Here is a 14,439-nt window from a genome sequence, read left to right on the forward strand (position 1 = left end):
TATAAATAAATAGTATAAATGGTATATAATAGAATATAAATAAATAGTATAAATGGTATATAATAGTATATAAATAAATAGTATAAATGGTATATAATAGTATATAAATAAATAGTATAAATGGTATATAATAGTTTATAAATAAATAGCATAAATTGTATGTAATAGTATATAAATAAATAGTATAAATGGTATATAATAGTATATAAATAAATAGTATAAATGGTATATAATAGTATATAAATAAATAGTATAAATGGTATATAATAGTTTATAAATAAATAGCATAAATTGTATGTAATAGTATATAAATAAATAGTATAAATGGTATATAATAGTATATAAATAAATAGTATAAATGGTATATAATAGTATATAAATAAATAGTATAAATAGTATATAATAGGATATAAAATATATGGCATGTAAAATGCATATAATTATAAAATGAATAGAAAATCAAGAATGAATTTCTTTTTATTAAATATTTCTATTAGCTTTGAGAGAAATATCTATTACTGTTTAATAGTTGAAATGTTTCTGTTTAAGTGGACATTCAACTTTCGTTTAATAGTTGAAATTTGTGTTTAATTTATGCCAAATTGGTAAGTAGAAATATCCTGCATCGTTAGAAACATAAACAGATATTAGAGAATTGTGCTATTCTTCTACGGTTATGATTATTACAATTATTATACATGATTAATTTAAAATTAAAAGAGAGAGATTCAATGAATATAACGAAGAAATGATTCAGTACACAAATATAAGAGTAAAGTTTTTTCATTTGAAAATCCTTTCTTTTTGAGAATGTCGAGTTTACAAAAATTTATCAAACATTCTGTCATGAATAAATTATTGAACAATTTATTGTTTTTCTTTCGTTTTCATAGTTACGACCGATGAACGTATGTGGAACATCTTGTACAGCACCGATTTCCATTTTCTTTAACTCTTTAAGTGTTTGTACAATAATCTACACTAGATTATTGTACAAACAACATATTACTATTGTTATATTATTATGATATTATTAATTAATAACAAAATAGCTGATTTGTTATTGAGAGGTTCAAGAAAGATGAATGCATTTTTAATTAAATAATATTATAATATTATATTAATTAATTATATTGTTATATATATTAAATAAATATATATATTATTATATATATTTATATATATTATATTATATATATTTAATATATTTAATATATATTATATATTTTTTAAATATATATATTATTATATATATTAAATAAATGTTATATATTAAATAACATACTTAAATAATATACGTCCCTTATTCGATATTAAATTTTTAAACTTTCAGTAATTTTAAACGCTCAAATGGTTAATCTTCTTTTCACTTTTTCGTCAGTTTGTGTTTCTTTAAATAATTTTCCGTTTTTAAAGCAACACTTTATTTCTAAACGGCATGAAACACATAATGTTAAATAAAACCAAATGTTTGAAAAATACGTATACTTTAATATCCATTGAGATATAACATTTCAAACCGGGAAGAAGAACTAACTATTATATTAATTGTGTGATTGATTCGATGAAATTAAATTTTTTGACTTAATAGTTCTCAGCTGTATCTTTCCTCATGGAGAAAAATCATGATAATAAGTATCACGCGAGCATCCCGGAAAATGTCAGAAAAAGTAGCAGAAATTGATTGAAACGGGTATAAAATTGGTATAAAAGAAGCATGAAACGCGGAACGTTTGAGACCAGCAGTGGCTAGATGATAGTTCGCTTTAAAAAAAAAAAACAGAAGAACTTTTATAACCCGCGGTATTAAATACTAAGCGTAATCACACGCGCCGCAGGCTAGGCATAAATGGCCGCTAATAAAACAGCCCGACTCATTTCTTCCTCTCCAAGCGTCACGCTTGGTTGCTCCGTTGCAAGAACGAACCGAGAGGAATCTACGAATTTGATTTTAGTCGATTGCGGACTTCCATGCAAATCCATACCTTTGAAAACACAACTACAAGTAAGAAACTTGATGGAAAATTGTTTGGACGTTTTATATATTTTTCTCTTTGTATCGTGCATATTATATTGTGTTCCCAAAATTATGGTACAATTTCGAAAAAGAAATGAAAAAAAAAAGAGAGAGAAACGCGTAACTTTGTAGACTAGGTATAATTTGTTGACTAAGAACGTGTAAAACTATAGATTTACTTAAATATATAATTTTATTTTTAGAATTGTGATTTTAGTATTAATTAATAATAGAAAAATTTTATAATTTAATTAATTTATTTATTTATTTATTTTTTAATTTATTAATTTATTAATCTTTTTTAAAGATAATGAATTTATAAAATTTATTACATATATATAATTATTAAAAAAAATTTTTTAATTTTAAAAAAATAAGATACAATGATTAAGTCAGAAATAAATTTATGTATGCTGAAAATTTTAATCTAATGGTCAGGGGCCGTAAATTAACCTAACCCAAGCCTTTTCGAAAATTATAATTAAATAGTAAATTGTACAGCATAATTGTAACACTTGTATATTGTATAGAATGTGTAATTTTATAATTGTAAATGTATAATAACACGTAAATAATACATAACACGTTACAATTGTAAATGTATAATGTAAAACGTATAGTTGTAACAAGTCCAAAGCAATGATGTTAGAGAAAACTAGAGAAAACAGGATCATGGATATGAAATTGAGAATAGGATGAATTTCATTTAGTTTTTCATCGTGGATATTAATGTTTTCACATTGTATCATTCCGACGCTAAAGGATAAACTGAATTGAGGAAAAATGAGAGACGAGTGAGAATTAACGTGCCATAACGAGCAGGAGTCATTAGTGCAAATGAAAAAAAAAAAAAAAAAAAAAAAAGAGGCGAAGAAGGATAAGGGCAAAAGGGACGATAACGTATCGGTCGTAACGCGTTAAATGAAATGGGCCGCGGTTCGACGGAGGAGGCTTGTGTTCCAGGAAATATGAATGGCGCATGGATAGGCATGCTCGTTACTTCTCTTTGCCGGCTGTTCCACTGTATCTTGGCTCTCTCTCTCTCTCTCTCTCTCTCTCTCTTCGATTTCATCTCATCATGTTCGGCCTTTCTCTTTCCGCCGCGTTCGACCAACAAATATGTATCGCCCCGGTCAAGTTGCACGCGTCTGCGTGCCAACCCACGCAACTGAAGAGACGGAGGCACCGGCGTCTAGATATATATGACGCGACAATGAATCAGAACCGGAACCTTCGGCATTCCCGAGGGCTGTACTCCCCGTGCAGAACAAGGTCCTGCCTACACCGAACCACCGCACTGGCACCGCGTCGCCGAATTCGACCGGATTTTTAAAATCACTTCGCAGAAGTATCTGAACACTTGAGAAACTTTTACGTACATTGTGTAACGAGGATTTATCCTGAAATCGATTTTTGAAATACAGCGAATAGTTATGAAAGTATCTGAACACATGGAAAACTTGTATGTATTATTATAATTATTATTACTTATAGACTTTTATATATAGGTGAAATGAATCTTTAATCAACTCGCATTTTATCTGTGTATTTTTACTGCACGACAGTACACGAAATATCTAAACTACCTGCCATCATGTATAAAATATCTAATCTACCTATTATCATATTTAACAGACGAAATAAAGCTTCGTGCTTTTCCTAATTATTTTCACACGATCTTGCCATGAAAATCCACGTCAATCTGAAAGTATTTTGCACGAAAGATATTTACTAACAAAAAAATCCCCGCGGTCTCGCGTTTCTTCAACGACCGAGCGTATCGATCAGCCGCATTTTTGTCATTAAGAAGCTTCGCGATAATCCCAGCGGAAGTCCCGGGAAAAGAAAGAGAAAAGGAAAAAATTGAAACTTGCAGCGCTTGTTCCCCCAACAGAGAAGTTCCCTCGTAATATCAAATATTTACGACACGTTGCATGTATCTCTCTCGGATACCTCGTCGTGATAGTTAGCATTCGCGTGCAATAAAGAACGAAAATATAACGCGGATTAAACCAGCCGACGGCCATATGTATGTAACGTACATACGTATTATACGTACGCCAACTGCTCCGATATCTAATCCGCTCGATCGAATTAGAGCCAACGAAGACTTCATTCTCCGTTTCCGGTGTGCAACAAACGTGCACGTCTATGTACCACATGCATAACGAGAGAAAGATACAAAACGAGATAGACAGAGAAATAAAGAGAGAGAGAGAGAGAGAGAGAGAGCACAAGATGCTACGTACGACGTTTGTATCTCGTCAATTAGCGTAATTCGAATTAAGCATGTCCCGCGGTGCGATCGTGGATCGCGATCGAGAATCGCCGAGAGGAGTAACTAGATCGGTGCTAATACGCTCTTGGGCAGCTAGCCGGCACCGCGATCGAGATACCGATCGATTTTATCGAGTCGGTGGTAGGCGAGCGGAGCGCGGAACGGCGCACCCGCGGCAGAAATCGATGGGATTCATTGCGTAACGAGCCACTTACCGCAAATCAAACTAATAGCCAATAAAGTACAACGGGGTCTAAAATCGCGTTCGCGCAGCCCCAACAACCACACCTGGCGTCCATTGGGACTCTTTAATCGGCGCGGTCGATCCATCGTTTTAATGGCGCGATCGTTCGTTCCATCTCGCGTCACGTATCCTCAGCCCTCACGGAATTTCCATTAGGAACGGGATCGAAATTCATTCGCGCGCTTACGAATCCGAATGTTTATAAATGTCTCGTTTCATCGCTGTGCCTCGAGAGTAAAGACGCGTTCGTTTTCGTACAAGCTGGTTGTGAACGACGGTCCATCAATATTGAACCACTCGCGCCTGGCAACTGACTGCGGACCGTAACGAGTGACCCAACAATAATTCGTCGCTTTGTATGATATCACTGGATATAATTAAAAGTATAATAGATATACTTGAAACTGAGAAAATGTTGCAATTTTGGGACGAAAGATTCTCGACGTGCGTGACAGCGCGAATCACGTTCAACTGGATCACGAAGTCTCTAAGTGTTAGGTTAAACAAGCGTGAACGTTAAGCACACGTGCATCAGAACGGATAGAACAAGCGGCAAAACTCTGACGCTTATTTAAAAGGCTCGAATCTACTCCGTGAGATATTCCATCTCATTTCTAATTTCCATTCGTTCCTCTCGATCGCGTCCCTTGAAACACCGATTGGTCACTCCGTTTAAAGAAGAATCGAACTTTCTAGTAACGGATCGTTACTTTCCAAATGGCGCTCATATCTCGTGACAGCTTACAAGTCTGTCTCTCAGAGAGGATCGGACGATGATTCAATGAAGCTAAAATCTCCGACTTGCGTTAAAACACGGTAAATGCTGAGCTACGGAATGCCGATCCGTTAAATGTACAATTTGAGTGCTTAGAGACCACCGTGACCGAGTAGAAACGCAATTGGGCATGTTAAAGTTAACAGATAGGCTCGGTGTAATCGGCATAATTAATAAACAGCGAGGTTGCGCTGGTCGTGTAGCCGAGGCATGCGGTAAAATTGATACCGCGAACAATAAACCGATGAGTAAGCCGTCTTGTATCGAAGCTCACTGCCCTCGCGGCCATCAAGCATGCAGCTTCGATCCATGATTTTCACTGGTCGATGATTTAATCGTACAGACACGACAGATAGCGCACGTACGAATGCGCTGGTCGTATTACCTGGACGTATGTCGCGCGTGTTAGTACAACGAATCGCGGTGGCATTTATTCAAATAAATTCAATCAATTTCATTCGAATCGAATTATTAATCGAAGCAATTTATCGACGAACGAATAAATCAACGAACCGAAATAGGTTACTAATCGAATTATTTATTCAAAGTGTACAGAGAAATCGCGTAACTTCGATGAAAAAGAAATTAACTCCCATTCTTATAACACGATTTTTATACAATAAACTCTCTTATATTTATACACCCATGAATGGTTTGACTTTGAGTGCATAATAATATATTTCACAACGTGGAACATATTCTCCGAATTTGTATTAAGACTCGATAAAACGTGGAATGAAATGACCCTGAAATCGTAGAAGCGTTGAACGTTCAGGTCAGCTCACAGAAATATTAATGTTAAGAAAGGGGAAATTCTCAGAGATTAAGAATGAGTTTCGGCAAGAGAAGTATATATCGCAATAATTAATATAATAAATATAATAAAATTAATATAATAAAATAATCCGTACCGTAAGCAAAAGGTTTTCGATCAAACGCAACTACTTAAAAAAAAAAAATTAAAATCCTCCGAATACAAAATATTTCTGCATTTAGTTTGCGATATAGTGTCGAAACTAAAATTTAAACGGTGAATTCTGTTGCACGAAAGATTGATAACAGACAATTACTCGATACCCGTATAACAAAGTTTTCCAATCTTCTGAATCTTCGATGCGAAGACGTTGTTAGAAATCGTCGTTGAATCCTCTCAATTTGATTTCCAGATTGCAGAGAATTCGCGTTTTAACACGACGAGAGATAAAAGACAAAACACCGAGTTTCCTCCGAGTTTCTCTTGCAATTATAAAACGACGCGATTAGAGAGAGGCCCCGAGGAGAACTGCGGAGAAGCCATCAGCGAAGATTTCAACGCGCCACGTTGGTTAACTCGGTAACGGTACCTGGAATACTTCGAACGCGAACGCTCACGGGTTGTAATTTCGCCGAGCATGCATGTCGAACGTCGAGCGCTCGCCAGCCGAAAATAATATTTCGTCGCGGGTAGCAATTAATCCGGCACGAGAGCCGTGAGGAACGCGGCTCCGCATCGCCGCACGTCCGTGCCGAGTGCTAATTAAGATATACGCGCGAATTTCTGACGATAAACGATTCGATATCGGCCATCTCGCGAGTTCTCGTCGCGATCCAGGCTCTGATGAAAGATGATTACGTCGACGCTGATCAAGTGCCGAGGAGACGAACGAGAGGCTAGGAGTGACAGAGAGAAAGAGTAGAGCCTTTCAATTGTTCGTTTTATGAGATTTAAGCGAGGTTACGACTGACTAAATAAGCTGCGAGCAGAACGATTATTGTAGGTTTTATGATATCGACGTAACAGTGTCGTAATCGCCGGTATCGTGTTGAAATTTATGTATCTCGATGTTAGAGAAACAAGGATTCCACGTCTCGGTACACAGCATTTCGTACCGAGGTGTTCTTTGTTCATATCCCAAACGGGCAAACGATATTAAAATTGAAACGATTGTCGATTAATTTGTATAATTATTCAATATTTTTATTCAAAAAGAAATTGACATTGCTATTTTCGATATTGCTTAATTCAATATTTTAATTCAAATTTTTGTTATACGGCGAAGTTAACAACAATTCTCTAACTCGAATAATAACTAACCAAGCGATGTTATTTAACACTTTCAACTGTAATTCAAATTTCTGCTATATAATGATTATTTTTTTTAATTCGAGTTGGCATCTAACACTTCAATTTAGAATTCTACTGTGTCAAATTATAATGTATCATTGAGTCTCTGGTCGAATTGAGATTTTAACAGCAGAAAAGCCTAGCACGTTAAGTAAAGCTCGCTGGCAAAATCGATTTTTACTCTCGAAACCCCTCAAAATAGCAAGGAACAACAGCAATTAGAACTCTAAACTAGTTCAATACCAGGGAGGGCGAGTGAACCAGTTCGACTTTAAGGAAAGCAGCAGAACAAGAGGTTAATGGAACAGCCACGATAAAAACGGCAACGCGCAATCTTGGCTGCCCCTCCGTGTCTTTTAAACTATTGTGAAGCTCGTTTTCAGCCACTTTGTCCCTGGCGCGGACGTTAATTCTCCGTTTAACCCGAACCTCGTGTTCTCCGGGTCGAAGATCTTTGACACGACCGACAATCGTGCTAGAACAACGAGGCAACGAGGGACGAGTGAAAAGAAGAGACACACAACGAGCCGACTTAATGTCGAGGTCGTTAAGACCTCGTTTTCACTGCATTACAGCCGTACAACGAGTGACTCTCGCCCTCTTTCCCGCCTTTTCGTTACGCAGTTACTGACCCTTCCACGTTCATTGTTCCCTCCATTTAGGTGAAAGCACCTGGCGAATGACTCGCTCAACGAGAACGTCCATCCTCCGAGCAACGTTGATCAATTCCATTCGGCGATTAGCGATTGCGAGTAACTGGCGACTAATACTGGACAAATAATAACTGTAATTTCTCACGGAAATTTTAACTGTTAAAGATTTGTGAATGCAGAGTTTTTAGAAATTGTAAAATTTTTCTAACACTAGAACTACCAAAGTAGCCAATTAAAAAAAAATGACAAACGTATAATTTTCCATTGGAACTTTATACTTACAACTTTCAATTAACGCGATAATTAAAAATATGCAGATACATTCAACGTAATTAACGTCGATTTTGATCGAGACAGAAATCAATTTCATTATATCATTATATCAATAGAAATCACTAGTTTTAATAAACTAAAAAAGAAAGAAACGAGAAACAGACGTAAATAATACTAATTCCGACAAATACAAAAGAAACATGCGCCAGCTTGAGTTAAGTTAATAAAATTTCAACTTCACAACTGGAAATAACGGATGAAAAGAATTAAACGTGCAAGAATATGCAAACGTACGTACCCATTTCTCAAGTGTTCCATTCATAAAAATTCGAATTTTCACAAACGTCCGCCGTCTGATCGCAACATTTCTAATAAATTCCTCTGTCATTCTCAAGCAACGTTATACTCGCAGGAACATTACGTTTATTCGTCAAACCTAACTTTCGCGGCAATCGCACAAAATAAAACCTGATTTCATCGATGGCCATTCCGCGCTCGGTCAATTGCTCGCTTCGAACGAGCCTAATCGACGCGATGTCTTCTTCATTCTTTCTTTCTTTTTTTTCTTTCTCCTCCTTCATTTGCCATTTCTCGAGACGATCGTCCCGCGATTGCGAGGAAACACAGCGCGATTGCGAAGCAAAGAGTTTCGCACGAAACCCCGGTGTGAGACCGGGGAATTGAATCATGGGAGCACGCCTGCAGGGGAGATACCATCTGATTCCGTAATGAAAGAATACTCTATGATGTTGCGTTTTCTAACGGGCGCCCATGTGTCGGCCAATTACCATCGGCAAACACCCTCTCTCGATCGATACCGCGTTGTTTCGTGGTCTATGAACCGAGAATCACGGAGAAAGTTCGATAAACTTGGATATACCGGAGGCCACGGGAAACATAATTCATTTGGAATGAAATGAAAAAATAACAGTTTGAAGTAACGCGTTGTTCGGAGTTGGTAGAAGATTATTTGAGTGAGTGTGAGACTCAAATAAATCGTATCCAAATACACTACCGTGCACAAATAATTAGACACTTGGTGCAATTCCATTAAATGACTGATATTTTCGTTACGTTTTGACAACATCATTTTTTAATAAACAGCTGATGCTTCAAGTAATCCGTATAAACTTTGTCAACGTGATTCGAAACACACATTTCAAGTTTTAAAATTTCAAGAATCTTCGTTATTACGACATTAGATATTCTTCTTATCAATATCCACTAACTTATGTTAAGATATGTTAAAAAGAACAGATTCATTCAAATTTTATATTACAGTAATTTAACGTCAGTAGTGTCTAAATACTCACGCACGGTAGAGTATAATCTCTCATAACGAGTTAACTGTATTGAAAATACTGACAAGAATTTATTCAAAGGCGAGATAAAAAATAAAATAGAAAATTATTTCGTCCAAACAGAGAAAGTAAATTAACGCATAATTGTTTCAAATAACGCCTAATTAAATAAGATACTACATTCAAAATTATATATGTATCTATAGATATTATTATATATAGGTATTATAATATATTATCTGAATAATATATATGAATAATATCATTTTTTAAATATATCATCTGAATAACGCCCGAGCTTACGCACGAACGAACCAACTCTTTCATTCTGCGACAGCGACACGCAGACGGTAAATACATTTGTCTGGCGCCAATCTGTTTTATTTTAATTCTATAATCAAAGTCATAAAAATCAATGGAGCGTTACGCGTCTGGTTGTGAATAGAAGCCTTCATTCGAATCAAAAGACGCGATTTATCGAGCGAACCTCAAACGCGAGGCCGGCTAACCGGCTGTCGTCCGTGAAATCCCATAAACGACGAAAAAAGAGAAAACACCGCGCCACGCTCTTATCGAGTGCACTAAATCTAGCTACAATTGTAACGACGACATTCCGTGCAACATAGCCCTAAAGTCGTTTTCGTTTCCTAGTTGTATGTGTATCACCGGGGCTACTTTCCAATAAAGCCCCCATAAGTAGTAGATTATGGACGATTCTAATAATTCAATTAAACTTTTCTGTGTTTAATTTTCTCTGTACTTTTGTTACCCTGTAATTAACGCTTAAGTTATTTTTATCGAATAATTGAGGCAATAATGTTCGAAAGATTACGAGTCAAATGAACGTTTACGAGTCACCGTAAGATTACATGTTCTCGCTTTGTGAAATACTACGTCTTGTTCTTTCTGATCGTTACCACAAATTGGTAAGGACCGTTTGAAAGCACTCGACGCAGAAAGAAAAATTTATTTTTCCTTCCCTCGCGCCCATGTAATGTGTGAAAAATCATCTAATAACAGAACGTATTCAATTCTGGACGTGATTAGTTGAATGAGTCGTGAAATGAAATAAAAATTTCCAAAGTTGAATATAACAAATTACAGCTTTAGTCCTGAATAAATTTACAGTCCTCAATGTACTAACTAAGAGAATATTGTTAGAATATTCTCAAAGGAAACAGGAAAGTTAATCGAAACAAATTCAACAAAAAAAAAAAAAAAGCGAAGCTACGCTCGGCAGCACGATTAATTATTCCGAATGATTGGATAACATCGAGAATTCATGCTTCCTCAACCGCGTGCAACGCTCTTAAACGAGACACAACGAGAGAAAGAGGATAGGAAGAGGAGGAGGCGAGTCGCGAACAAAGAGGAGAATCACCGCGAATTTAATCGCGATCATTGCCACGGTTATTTCCCTGACAGTCGGACGATCCCGAGATGAAGCTGCAACCACCGCCACGCTACCAAGTTTTTCCCACTTTGGCGGAAGGCGTGTCGCCCTCGCGACGAGACGCGGCTAACCTTCATTAACGATACGATCTGGCCGTGAACGAACGATAGCCTCCGCCAGGTGAATTCCCGCACGCCCTAATAGTCAGGTGTAACGAGACGATTCACCGCTTTGATATTTCATTCGACACGCGCCGTTACGGTCGCGAGAGTGGAAGTAGAGAGAAAAACTGAAAACAACGAAATGAAAATTTCCGCGGCGAGGAGGGAAAGAACGAATGAGAAAGAGACACGAGAGAGATGCATTCTCACTTCCAGTTAATGGCTGACTAATTACAGCTGCCAGTTTTCCTGCGAGTTTCTATGGTTATTTTTCTATTTCCTCGTCGTTCCTCCAAGTCGCTCGATGACATTTCGATTCTCTCGTTTTCCAACGAAACGTATCAAAGAGCAAGTTTCGAGTAATGACGGAGCACGAAACAGTCCTAATATGTACTTTTGCATGTCGTACATCTGTGACGAAAGTGACACAAGTCGAAAGAATGTAAAGGCAGGCGAAAGATAAATTTGTAATTAGAATTAGACGCTGTTCTGTTAATAAAAAAAAAAAAATGTAGTACATCTTTCGCCTTGTTAGCATTTGTCTGCAGTAACAATTAAGAGAAATAATTTTATAATAAGATGCTTTTAGAATGGCTTGAAAAATACTATACCGGACAAATTATGAAGATTTCAGCGTCACATTACTTTTTTGAAAAATCTAAACAGCAATTACAATCCAATTCCAACCTGCATTCCATATTCCACTTTTATATATTAGTATATACTATATATTATATAATAATATATAAAAGTTGATATAAGATGTAATATATTATTATATATTATATATTATTTTGTATTTTATGCATATGATTCTTTTTTTTCCACTGCTTTGCCAAGAGTGCAATAATATAATAAATATTATTATTATCGTCATAATTATAATTCAATATTCTTTTGAAAGTCATGATTAATTTCGTGTCTTGATAGACTTGTGTATAAAACATAAAAAAATAGTCATCGTCTATCAGGACCCTTGACGCTCAATATTAATCGAGACTTTTGAGACCCTTTGATGAAAAATTCAACGTTAATCAAGACTCAAGACTAATAAAGACTTTCGAGAGTCTCAAAAGTATCGAATCATAATTCAAAGCTCTCGACTCGACTTTTTTCACAGTATTGTAAAACCGCAGGGAAAACTTCACCGTTCGTTGCAGGTGCAGCGTTTGTGAAATTTCTACGCGTTCATCTCCACCAACACTGGCTAATGTCACGGTTTAATTATTCATACGCCTCGGAGTCGCGTTACAGCCGATGAAAATGTAACCAAGAAGCAGCGGGAAAACGCCGTGTGAAAAACACCATGGCCTGCGAACGATTTCAAAGAGCCGCGTTGAAAAAGAGCATTCGATGGTTCGGTTCGTTCGAACTATCTCACGAGATATCGCCAGGATCTCCGGACTCGTGCAGGGCCAAGAGGGGGGAGGTTAATTGCGGAAAAAAAGCCAAGGTAATTAGGATAACGATCAGACGCGTGAAAAGCTTCCTGCTCGCGCGACCCCCGGACACCTCCGGTTCGTACATTCGCGAGTTACTTTATCTCGCTTCTCTTCGTTCTCTCGGCCGTTTACATACAAACGATCGCAACATTCTCAACGAGAGGAGATCTAGCATGTTCTAGGAAGGATCAAGGACAGGTGGGACCACGAGCGAGCAACGACGATCAAAAAATGTCACGGTCAAAACGTTTCGAGAGAGAGAGCGGGCCTTTCCATTTCTTCTTTTTTTTTTTTTTTTTTTTTTTTTTCTTTCGCCGTCAACAAGACTCGTTTTTTCTACGAAATCTGCTGGCCTCCGGAGGAACCAGCCAGCGTGTCATAACTCGTTCGGCCCTGTGGACCTCAAGGGATGCAGAAAAAGAAAAAGGGAAGATTACAGTGTACGTCCAAAAAACAAAAAGAGAGAGAGAGAGAGAGAGAGAGAGAGAGAGAAATCTGCGATATCTCTCGTAAAGAACGAAACCCGATGGCCGAAAACACCCCCGTCGCGATTTTCATATTCGCAATTAGCATCTTTTCTGCCTCGTCTTCTCGAATTCGAAGGTCCGAACAATAGCGGCGAACACCCGCGGCGAACTGGCTCTCGTTCCTCCGACACGCGGACAAAAAGCAACGCGGATTCCCGGCAAATAAAAACGCGAGCCAGAACCCGCCGCGCGTTCTCGACTAATCTCTCTCTCTCTCTTTTCCTCTCTTTTCGGTTGTGTGATATATTCGAATTTGATGGCTCCTCCCGTCGTTCGTTTCGCGTTTAGGCGAAACTCTCGCGCGTAAATCTTCGCGAGGGAACGCACCGGTCGACCTGGTAATTTTCGTTTCGCTTTTGGAACACACGGGGTAGGAAGGGAGAGTCCGACGAAAGACGGTTTATGGATTTTTCGAGGTTTTTCTGAACCACGTGAAACACAGGTTGTTGCGGTAACGATCGCTCGCGGGTACGCGTTCCGCACGAAAACGACGTCCGATTCAGAGTTTCGGAATGCGCGCGGTATAGTTTCGTGCAAAGACCACCTCCCTCCAGGGCCAACGAGCTTCCTCGCGTGGCTGCTTTCCAATCGGCCAGGAATCTTACCTCGTATGACCTCACACAATCACGCGTCTTACCGATTCTCCAGTAACATCATGTCACATCTGTGAAATACTAGAACTAGCAAACAGCCAAAATCATATAAACACCGTCAGTTCATGATTTTCATTTGAAATTTGATAAATGTAAAATAATGTATTTTTGAAGATTTAAATGATTTACGCCAAGATGTGCAAATAGAAACTTGTGCAAATAGAAGAGCACACAGTTCTTCTGTTTCTTTTACTCTGATGTTTCTGATGAAAGTTTCACGCTACGTCATAAACAGTGTGCGGAATGTATATCGGACGAAAGGCGTCGATAATTTTAACAGATGTTTCTTCTAATAATTTAACTATGATCTTGTATCATATAAATATGATCTCTTGTATCATAAAATACAAAGGTTTAATTTGTCCTTACAAGCGTTTATGATCATCGCAAATAAATACAAGTGCTCGCAAAACAAGTGTAAAACGAGCATTCGTAATTGTTCGGAAACATTTGTAACGCAATTCCCAAATTAAAATTTCGATAACAATTCGGACAATTTATATACAAAAAGTATAATGCGTAATACACTTGAACGAAACCTCTTTGTGTTGAATATTACACATAATTTCAACGACGACAATCTATAATGCATGGAAGCGTAATTTCGCCACGCGGCTG

General features: G+C 37.3%; 1 protein-coding gene across 1 annotated transcript in view; it reads right to left on the minus strand.

Annotated features, from left to right (window-relative positions):
- LOC122532573 (myotrophin-like) overlaps positions 1–14,439 on the minus strand; it is a gene marked incomplete at its 3' end in the record, with an annotated part of 120,701 nt that overhangs the window by 23,152 nt on the left and 83,110 nt on the right. The window lies entirely within an intron of this gene.

The sequence above is a fragment of the Frieseomelitta varia genome, unplaced genomic scaffold, assembly GCF_011392965.1.
Source record: "Frieseomelitta varia isolate USP_RPSP 00005682 unplaced genomic scaffold, Fvar_1.2 scaffold_459, whole genome shotgun sequence".
Lineage (NCBI taxonomy): Eukaryota > Metazoa > Arthropoda > Insecta > Hymenoptera > Apidae > Frieseomelitta > Frieseomelitta varia.